This window comes from Microtus oregoni, unplaced genomic scaffold, assembly GCF_018167655.1.
Source record: "Microtus oregoni isolate MIOR12 unplaced genomic scaffold, Mior012 000010F_ref0000083, whole genome shotgun sequence".
Classification (NCBI taxonomy): Eukaryota; Metazoa; Chordata; class Mammalia; order Rodentia; family Cricetidae; genus Microtus; species Microtus oregoni.
This window is the reverse complement of record NW_024543069.1, coordinates 22,890,684-22,902,343: the sequence shown is the minus strand read 5'-3', so window position 1 is coordinate 22,902,343 and position 11,660 is coordinate 22,890,684.

Sequence of the window (11,660 nt, the reverse complement as noted above, 5' to 3'; positions counted from 1 at the left end):
AAACACGGTTCTTTCCTGAAACGTTGGTAAACTGCCTGTGTTAGAATCGGGCGGTGTTATTCATCTCCTCCTTGTTTGCTAACAAGTGAAGGTCCTACTCACACTAGAATCCAGCAGGACTTTTTTCTTATGACACTCTTTCTCCCCAGACTCTGAATCAATTAAGCGTTACAGAAAAGGGCCCGGAGTATAACCCGGAGAGCACAAATAATGGCATGAATTCTAGTCTTCATAAAAGAGAGAGAAGGGTTGGGGGCTAAGATGGGAATCAAACTACTGTAGCCTTTATTGTTGGGAGGAAAACTAGATGGGCCTCCATCGGAAAAATGAGAGAATGAAATTTTGTGTTTTAACTATAAAGCCAACCCAAAGAAAACTCTGGACCCAAGATAGTTTCCTATCTAGAGAATTTAGCATGCATAAGGTTGAGTTTAGAGAAAAAAAAATCAATGAGGACAAGGTCAGTGGTTAATTATCACAAAGCTGGTGAGCAAATTCAATTTCCTCTAGCAAATAAAATATTTAAGTTTAGCGAGCTGAGGCAATTTCCTACGACAAACATTTGAATAAGCCTTGAGGTTACAAAGTCTTGCTATAGGTTATAACACGCGAGGATTACAGATAAAGTTACATTTCTTTAATCTTCCTCATCTGGAATGAGATTGTAAATACAAGCCTTAACCTTTGGAATTCTTAAAGCACTGTGTCAATATTTGCTCTAACTTTGTATTGATTTAATGTTAAACAAGGCTGAAGTTATTATTCAAGTCAAACAAAATGGACGAATAATCCATACAGAAGAGGCAGGGAGATGGTAGTAGGAAGGGAGAGAGAGAGGAAAGGAGAGAGAGAGCAGCTAGGGAGAGGAGAGGAGAAAGAAGAGGGGCAAGGGAGAGAAAATATCAAAGGCTGAGTTTTACACTCAGCCTCCCCAAAGGTTAGCGCCAGTTAGACAAGTTAAGGTGTGCAGTTCTAGGGGAAGACGGGCTAGAACTGTGTGTGTTGGTTGTCACTGTCACTGAAAGGCTCTAGAATTATCTGAGCCATTGGGCATGAGTGAGGGATGATTGAAATTATCTTGATTTTTGTTACCTGACGGAGAAGGACTAGCCCCACTGTTGGTGGCACCATTCCCTGACAAGGACTGTAGACTGCAGAGATGAAGAAAGGGAGCTGAGTGGCAGTGTGTAGTCACTGCTGGTTCCGGACATGGCTGTAATATAGCCAGCTGTTTCAGGTTCCTGTTGCCTTAGCTCCCCTACTGTAATGTAACACACTGTACTCGTGACCTGGGACCCATAATAAACCCTTTCTCTCAAACAAACCAAAAGTTGTTTTGTTTTGTTTTGTCATGATATTTTTATCACACATCTCAGGAAAGAAACCAAGACAACAACAGAGTAAAACTTGCTCCCATGTGAATACTTCTAACTGGGGTAGAAGTACTGGTTTCCACTTTATGAGCAGTGGGTACTTAAAAAACAGGATGGCTTGGTTCCCTTGTGGATACTGTAGAGCTCCTTAAGGGAGAGTTTATAACACATTTTTCTTCTTTCCTGAAACAGTTTCACTACGTAGCCCAGGCTGGTCTTGAACTCCTAATCTTCCTGTCTGCACCTCTGGAGTACTGGGATTATAAACTATGGCCACTAAGCCCAGTTCAACACACAGTCTTCATTAAGGGACTGCAGAATCTATGATATTTGGTGATTGAGATTCCTTCCATTTAATGTCTTTCTGATGGAAATGTACTTGACTTGAAGCTTCTGGGGAGAAACCTGTCTCTTCTACTGTCTTTCTGGCCATTCCTTCTCCTTCTGCTGCCTTCTTTTGTTCCTTTGGTTCCTTTAATTTTTGTTTCCTCCCAGATCCCATCATTTGGCTTTTCTCATTCTTTATATTTGATGAAAATCAGGAAACAAATAATGCATTAATAGATAAGGCCAGGTATGCTGTACGAACTTCCAGCATTCCCATGGCTGAGACAGGAAGGTCGCACTTCTAGGTCAACCTTGGGACACATAACAAGACAAAGTTTTAAAAATTCTTGGGCTGGAGGGATGGCTGAGTGGTTAAGAGTGTGCACTGATCTTACAGATGACATGAATTCGGTCTCAGCATTAAGTATCTGTAACCGCCTATAACCCCACCTCCAGGGAATCCTTGTGAACCTACACTCAGATGAACATGTCATACACATAATTTTTTTAATCTTACCCCAGGCTAGCCAGATGCTTTGTCCCTTAGAATCAGGGTCAGGTATTCGGGACACAGAGCTAAACAATCAATAACTTCCCAATCACTCTAAGCTCTGATCTTTACAGAAACCTATTGTCCAAGGAAATTACAAAATTAGATGTTGGCCTTCCTTAAAGTTTTGGCTCAGTCCTTAGTAGTCCTGAACCTTCCCCAAGTTCTCTTTATTGGTGGGTATTAATAAGATCCTCTCTTCCTCTGTCTCCTACCTACCACTATGCCTCCAGGAACTAGGAGCCCTCCTGTGGCTGAGGTTAGTCTTTCCCTTCTTTTTCTCATGAGTTCTATTCTCTCCACTCCATGTGATTTAATGAGGACTGGCACCATCAGACACCAACCTTCCCACCTTAACAGTAGGCACAAGACTAAAACTTGACGGTCAGCTCTTCCCATTCCTCCGTCTCAATGACCAGGTGATTGTTCCAGGATAAGTGTATGCAACGAACAAGACTAGTCGGATATGTATTACTTTGAGGGGGAAGAGAGAGAGAGAAAGAGAGAGAGAGAGAGAGAGAGAGAGAGAGAGAAGCCTGAGTAGAAGTATAGACAAATTTTGGTCTTAGTATACTTGGACTATCTTTCCTATAATTTTAAAGAGAACCTGGAAGAAAAATGAAGTCAACAAAAAGATAAGTCAATAGATGAAGAGACCAAATCACTGGCAACACCATTTTAGTGTCTAGGGAGAAGCATCCCTGAAGCAGCAATCCTGGGCTTCTCATTTACATAAACCAGTAAATCTCTTTTGCCTGGACCATTTCAAATTAGGTAGCAGTCACTTGTCGTAAAGAATCCTAACCAATCTACCTCTGCTCCCACACACTGAGTCTTCAAACACTTTAGGAGAAGGGACATTTCCTCCTTCTCTCCTCCCCTCCCTCCTCTCTTCCCTCCTCTCTTCCCTCCTTCCTTTCCTCTCACCTTCCCTCCCTCTCTCCCTCCCTTCCTACTTTCCTGTAACTGAATAGCTTTAACAGGATTCTCAATTATTAAAAATTTGGCGGCTTTTTACATAGATGTTTTAATTTCAGGCTTGGGGGTTGAACCTAGACTCTTGGCACGGGCCAAGCAAGCACTAAGTGAGCTGCATACGGTAGGGACTGGGCTGTAAAGAAAATGGAAGGCCAGTGTAGGAAACGTAACAAGGCTCTGCCTCAAAATAAAAAGTTTAAGAAATAGGGGTGGTGGATGTGATTCAACAGCAGAATGCTTACCTAGTACATTCAAGGCTCTAGATGGGCCCAGTTCCCAGCAGCACCATATTTAACTTTGGAGGTGGGGGATAGTTCTCTGTCTTCTAGTAATTGGAGAGGTTTGACCACGCAGTGTGAAAACCCTGGTTCCAGTAGAGAGTCAAGGCCACCTTGCATCTTTGTGCACCCTTCTTCAGTTTGCTTGGTTTTTGCCTGTTGGCTTGTTTACTTGAAAGAAGGTATTTATTGCAAGGGCTGGCCTTGAATGACTAGGTGACTAAGAATGACTAAGACTAACTCCTGACCCTCCTCAGCGTTGACTGCCCATGTCCTGGGGTTACACCAGCATCATTCTTCTTGGTCTTTCATGATACTATATTTTAGTCAATGGCCTGGAACTCAAAGGATGGCAACACATCACCAATCTCAACCTATAATTTATCCCATCTGGGTTTGGCCATTTCCAGTGAGGCTGGTCTTTGTACTTAGCAAGGTGGGCTTGTCATGTGACTTGTTACTTCTTTGCTGCCCGTCTTGGGTCTGTTCGGAGTCACACTGTGTTTCCAGCTGCTCTTGACTGTGTGTTTGCTCACAATATGCTAAGATGTGCCTGGCTCCACTGTCCTCCGTGCTCTACCTAGGACCTTCTATTGCTCACTTCATCCTATCATCTGAATGTTGGTGTCCCCCGTGCTAGCTCCCAATTAGCACCGGTAAGAAGCAAGACTTAGCTGTTATGGTAGTGCCTTTCCCGTAATCCAAGCTCTCAGGAAGATCTGGAGTTCCAGGCAGGACAGCCTGGCTGACGTAGTGAGACCATGTCTCAAAAATAAATGAATTAAAGAAAGAAATCATATCGTTATAGTGTAATTCCTGTGAGAGATTTTTTTTTGATAAAGGAAACAGAAAGTTATGCGGCTTGACATTTTTCATAAAAATGCTTTCTAGGATTCATTGTTCCAACATATTAGTTAAATAGCACACTTAAATGCTCCCATCTGACGGTGACTTCATTTCTGTGACCCAATAAAGTGACTCAAACCCGTGCCAGGAGAGATTAGCCAGCTAAATCTGTGACTGTTGGATAGAAGAGTAAGTGTCGGCAGGGAGAGCAGAAGCCCCCAGCAGAAAGGTCAGAGAGGACGCAGTGAATTCCAAGATTCTCTTTAGACCCTTTAGCAGCAGTAAGTGATGAGGTGACCAACTGAAAGAGTCACTCTACATGCAAGCTTTTCACCCTTCAAGCTCACTGAATCGGGGATGTATGTTGGACAGGGATGAGAGAAAACATTTTCCAGATTTTTGTGCAAAATATCCCTAAAAATATGCATTCTACTATATTTGATTCAGCCACATGCTTGGATTCAGCCTTCTTGGGACAGTTGTATCAACATTGTATTGTATTGTGTCAAGCATCTCTCTGTGAAAACTAACTCAACTATGGGGAAGGTTTAAATTATGATGGCAATTTATAAGTCGTCACTAACCATTTAGTTATTCTTGTCTTTATATAGTTATGTAATAATAGCAGAAAATGTTAACCCTGCTAACTAAGTAGTGAATCAAAAATTACTTGAGGGGCAGACATGGTGGTGAGTGCCTTTTAACCCCAGCACTTTGGGAGCAAAGACAGGCAGAGTTCTCTGAGGTTGAGGCCAATCTGCCCTACATAGTGAGTTCTAGGCTAGGCAGGGCTACTCCGGGAGACCCAGTCTGTGTGGTCCCAGGAACTCTAGACAAAGGATACTTCTTGTGTCTGAGTTTCAGAGGTCTCTAAAACAGGCAGAGAAGGAAGGACAGGCTTGGGCTCTATTTTAGATAGTTACCAAGTAGCTGAGCAGGCATGGAGCAGCACGCTTTCAAAATATACCAAAAACTCGGTAAATAAACGTACAAGAAAGAGTGTCCATTAAACCTTTAATCTACTTGGGTACTGTGTGAAGGAAAGGAAAGATTTTTGGACCTGCAACCATGCATGAAGTTATACAGAGAACAGCAGAGTGACTTCCAATCTAAGAGCAATGTATGGCCACAACACAGGGGAAGGCACATGGCATTTCCTAGATGTAGGGACAGATTCACTAGAACTGAAGAGCCATGGGGTTGATTTGATCCTAATTATCTACTTTTTGAGGCTATCTTAAACAGGCCCGTGTTACAAGCTTCAAAGTTTACGAGAGCCTTTTGATAGCCAATTTTTTTTATTCAACATAAACCTCATAAAGTTCCTTTTTCTTACTTCTTAGACATCTCCCCATAGCATATTTTGTAACTTTTAGTCATTTTTCCATGTTCATATTAATTATTTTTGTGGGGGGGAATTTAAATAGGAAATATGCATTGTTTAAATCCCAACAGTTGTTTAATCTGGACTGCTGACACCAAACACATGTGACTCAGCCTCCATTGTTGGCAGTCCATCTTTGTTTGGCTTCCTGGGGTAGCTATGCTAGTATGGAGAACATTACTGCTTTGGGAAACGGGATTAGCTGAAGTCCAGGTGCTTAAAATACTCCCCAGCCCGAATACAAACATGCCCAAGTGTTTATCCATCAATCACTCCGAGTGCTCCTGATGGGCTGTTCTGCTCCCCACTGTAGTTTACTCGTAGCAGGCATCCTCTAATGCCCTAGTAAACTAGAGCAAAGATCTCCTTCTGGATGTTCTCTCACCATTAGCAAAATATAAACACACTCAAAAAGCTTTCTTTCTTTTTAATTTTTATTTTTGTTTTGAGACAGGGCCTTACCATGTAGACCTGATTGGTCTGGAACTCACTATGTAGGCAGGACTGTCCTCAGACTCAGAGACCTGCCTCCCTCTGACCCCTGAGTACTGCAGCCCAGCTTTCATCCTCTTCTCTGCAGTCTGACTTCTAGTGCTATAGGAATGGTTACCAAATAAATTATAGAAACAAATGAATGGATCCCTGTTGGAGTGCTTAACACTATGTGAGCACCTCGTGTAGTGCTGTGTTGAGACTGAGTCTGAGACCATCCTCTACTACATAGTAAGACTGTCTCAAAAAAGCAAAACAGACAAATCCCTAATGCTCTGTGAATTTCATATTTCTATATAACACCTAATTCTAGAACTATGAGCTTTTTCTAAAAGGTGACCAAAAGAGAAAACATTAAATTTCATTTTGGAAGATAAGAGAATCTAGCAAAAGAGGGAGGAAATATGTGATAACTCACTAACTATAGTGGGTAGCTATTTTATGTTTAGACAAAATGATTTACTTAATAAATTGTGATGCTGGGTCATTTGTCAGTCATCAGATACGCCAAGGGAGGTAGAGGAGTGGTGTGCACATCTAACTCTAGCACTCAGGCGGCTGGAGCTGCAGCCTCCTGAAGTCTGGGCTAGCCTGACTACAGAGTCTGCAACAAAAATTAACTACTTAAAAAATGCTATAGCTATAGCTCAGTGGTAGATCCGCTTACATGTAGTAGGACCTAGGTTCAATCTCCAGTACTCAAAAAAAAAGATGTCATATGAGGGTTTTTTTGTTTTGTTTGTTTTTTGTTGTTGTTGTTGTTGTTGTTGTTGTTGGGCAGGGTCTCTCGGCTTTGCAGGCTAGCCTGGAACTTTCTGTATAGCCAAGACCCCCTTGAACTCCAATCCCCAATTCCTAAGTGCTTGGATTACAAGTGTGTGCTATGATGCCCTGGTCAAAAGCCATAAAATATAAAAGTGCCCCTGGGGCCAGAAAATGTGGCACACACATTGGCAGCCCCAAATATTATGGAGGTTGAGGAAGGATGGACAGAAGTTCAAGCCTGCAGTCCCAGTTCCTGGGAGACTAAAGTAGGAGGAGCAAACCTTGAGGGCCTGCCCACATTACAGGGTAAGTTCACGGTCAGTTTGCATAACTGGACAAGACCCCACCTCAAAACAATATAAACAGGGCTGGGTATATAGGGTCTGGGTAAGGCACTGGGTGTGATCCTCAGAATGTGATAGCTGTTCTTGTCAACTTGACTACAATCCTGTAGATTTTTTTTTTTTAATTCTTTGGGGGTCCATCCCGCAGCTCCCAAATAAATACATGGAAACTTATTTTTACTTATGAATGCTCAGTCTTAGCTTGGTTTATTTCTTGCCAGCTTTTCTAACTTTAATTAGCCTATCTCTTTAACTACAATTTTCCTCTGGGCTTTGTACCTTTCTTTATTCTGTATCTTTTTTCTTCTTACTCCGTGGCTGGCTGTGTGGCTAGGTGGCTGGCCCCTAGCATCCTCCTCTCCTCCTTTTCTCACTCCTCCCCCTTCCCTAGATTTCTCCTCCTATTTATTTTCTCTGCTTGCCAATCCTGCCTATTTCTCTCTCCTGTGTAGCTACTGGATGTTAAGCCCTTTATTAGATCAATCAGGAGTTTTAGACAAGCACAGTAACAGTTTTATAGAGTTAAACACATGTAACTTAAAAGAATGCAACACATCTTTGCATCATTAAACAAATATTCCACAGCATAAATGAATGTAACACATCTTAAACTAATATTCCATGACAACATCCGGAATAAACTAAAACCCCAACATAGAGGAGACAATTGTGAATGCTTTTGTTGTTGTTGTTGTTGTTGTTTGAGACAGGGTTTCTCAGTAGCTATGGAGCCAGTCCTAGAACTCGCTCTGTAGACCAGGTTGACCGCAAACTCACAGAGATCCACCTGCCTCTGCCTTGTTGGGATCAAAGGCGTGCACCATTTAGGTTAATCTGTAATAGGAAGTTCCACTTCTAATCTGGATCTTTAAGATATCAGACACGCCTTCACTCCAGATCTGTGAGCTGGGAAAACCCACCTCTAATCTGGGGCACACCTTCTGCTGGAAGCCTACATAAGGACGTGGAAGAAAGAAGCTTTTGCTTTGCCTGCTTACTCTTTTCTTGCTAGCAATTCCATCCCTTCACTAACATTAGAGCCTTCTCCAGGATTCCAGCATCTACTGGAGACCTGCTGGGACACCCAGCCTTCTGGATTCTTAGAACTTCCATTCAGAGACAGCCATTGTTGAACTAGCGGGACTACAGCTTGTAAGCTGTTCTAATAGATCCCCTTTCTATAGATAGAGAGAATCATTCATTAAGTTCTGTTACTCCAGAGAACCCTGACAAACAGACGGAACTGTCAAAAATCCGATTTTTGTGCCAACCCTTCATAAGCCAAAAGTTGAAACTGTTATGAAAACCGGTGCAGTACTTATTTTAAAGTGAAGTTCTGACCTCTAGTGGCTAAACAGAATTAATAACTAAATCTATTAAATAACTTAATGTCACTATCTTAGTTATGGTTTCTATTGCTGTGAAGAGGCACCATGACTATGGCAACTCCTATAAAAGGAAATATTTAATTCAGTTGGCTTATAGTTTCTGAGGTTTAGTCCATTATTTTCATGACGAGAAGCATGACAGGCATGCAGGCAGACATGGTACTGGAGAAGGAGTGGAGAGTTCTTGGCCCATTGGTGACAGGAAGTGAACTACTTACCACACTGAGCATAGCTTGAGCAAAGGAGACCTCAAAGCCCACACCGCACAGTGGCACATTTCCTCTAACAAGGCCACACCTACTCCAACAAAGTCATACCTCCTAAGAGTGCCACTTCCTTTAGGGGACTTTTCTTTCAAACTATCACAGTCACACAGGGAAAATGACACTGTAACTTTCCTAATGCGAAGCCACCAGTAAAATTCAGTTCCACCTGAAATACCCTTGAAACCAATCAAACTTGTTGATTTAAAAAAAATCAACTCTGAGGCCAGGTGAGATGGCAAATCTCTAAAGTGACAGCAATTTGAGAGTTGGAGGCAGGAGGATCAGGAGTTCAAGGGCATCTTCAGCTACTGGGAGATCCCATCTAAAAAGTAAAGAAAAAGCAGGTTTGTAACAAGGTGCTAATATAACAAAAGGCCAGAGTATAAAAGGAGCGACTGTGGAAGACTCAGCAGGAATCACAGGGGACCAGAGTATACAGGGCCTTAATGTCCTATTGTAACAGGGCCCAGACCTTAGCAGGCAACACGGACACAATAATGGAAGCACCTACCATTCAGGCCATAAAGCCAGCATGGAGACAGTGCAGCCTACCAAAAACAAAATCAAAGACCTGATCATCCAAATCCATAGTTCTGGCAAAGTCTCTGAATGTACTTGCCTTGCTTTTGGCTTCTGTGGTTTCATTTCTGGCTAATTGTTCTTGTTAACTGAAGTATGCCAGTCCAGGACATGGATTTTGTGCTTAAAACCAAGCCTGATAAAAGGTGGAGCTACACTGAGATCCTGAACACTGAGTGTAGTCCCTGGCTGGTTAATAAAGACTTTCTATTGGCTTAACCCCGTGTCTGAGTTTTCTCTGGTGGATAATCCGCAACAATAACAAAGATGAAGAGTTTATTTTGTGCACACCAGGGGCTCAGCAAAAGTATTTAAGAGAGAGAATACAAGATGATCTGGGCACAGGAAGTGTGGAGGGCACCTTGCAAGGTGGAAACAGGCGGGAAAGAAGGTCTCATGCATCTACCCTTACTGTTACAACCTGGCATCTACAAAGGACCTGAACCAGCTTCATTAGGGCTCCAGACAAGGTGCCAAGAAAAAGACCAGGTATGAAAGAGAAAGGAAGAGCTCACAAATGGAAAGAACCAGAAGCTGGGGTCAGGAGGGCTGCAATGGATGACGACCCAGGGCACCAAGTTCATTAGCTGCAGAGCTCTTTTTACATCCTCTAACGGGGAAGCAGAAAACACACTAGTAAGGAGCATCAGACAGCAGAACTGCAGAGTGCTCAGAATGTCTCGTTTGCCCGTAGCAAGGTACTTTCTGGGACAACAAATCAAGCACTTTACATCTCAGTGACTGGAACATTTGACCACATGCATATGGTGGATGCCAAGTGCCAGTTTCTGGACTACAGCCCCTCAAGCCCTGGTGCCAGTCCATGGGCCTTTCCTGGCATGACCCTGGATAGGTCAAGGGCAAAATGTCCACATCCCATTAAGGCCTCCAGCCAATCTTCAACTCAGTCTGGGCCTCAACACACGAAGGTGATACTCTGCCTCTCCCAGTCTTCATTTCCCACCTGTAGTGAGAGAGGCTGGAGCTCAGTAACAGGGAGGGAAACAGGGAGGAAGGACTTAGGGAACAGGGAGAAAATGAAACTCAAGAAAATATCATTTTCCCAGGTTAGAGCAGGGAAGCCACACCTTCGACTCCACAACTAAGCACCCACTAATGTGTGGGCACTCAGGACAGCGTCACAGGCACACTCAGGGCCAGAGTGGGTGGATCTCTGTTAGAACTGCTTTCTGTCTGTTACTGTTAGATGCTGCTCTTTAAAAGCTTCAATCCAGCACCCAGGAGGCAGAGGGAGGTGGACTTCTGTGAGTTCGAGGCCAGTCTGGTCTGTACATTAAGTTTCAGGTCAGCCAGAGCCACATGTATAATACTAACTATATATAACACTGTCGAGGGCTTATGCTGGAACTTTGGTCTCTCTTTATTGCAACACCAGCTCGATGCAGGCGGAACACAGGCACCCTGTGAAACAGGAGCAATGACGTACAAGAATGCTAATGGTCCCCTCGCTTTCCAGAAAAAGCATGACTATAAAGTCCTCACTCACAGAATAAAATGTGTATGTATGCCGGGCGGTGGTGGCGCACGCCTTTAATCCCAGCACTCGGGAGGCAGAGGCAGGTGGATCTCTGTGAGTTCGAGGCCAGCCTGGTCTACAGAGCTAGTTCCAGGACAGGAACCAAAAGCTACTACGGAGAAACCCTGTCTTGAAAAATCAAAAAAAAAAATGTGTATGTATTCTACCAGGGCAATAACAGTCTGCCAGCGTCTCCCTTTCCAACTACCCTGTCTGTGATGTAGTCTTTTGTGCTCTTTTGCTTCAGCTTCAGAATTAAGCTGTTTGATTTCTGACACAAGACCAATGCTCACCTAGAAGCAGGGACAAAAATCCTCTAATGACAAATATGTCCTTGGGTGTGGCTTTTTGTTGTTTGTTTGTTTGTTTGAAGCAGTGTCTAGTTCTGTAATACAACCCAGTCTGCAAGTCACTACACAACACACAGGCCTTAGATTTGTGGCTGTCCTGACACAGCCTCCAGAGTGCTGGGATTATAGGCATGAACCACCATACCTAAGTCAAGGGCTAGCTTTGAATAAAACTGGTCTACCAATTCTGTCTCCTGAGTTCT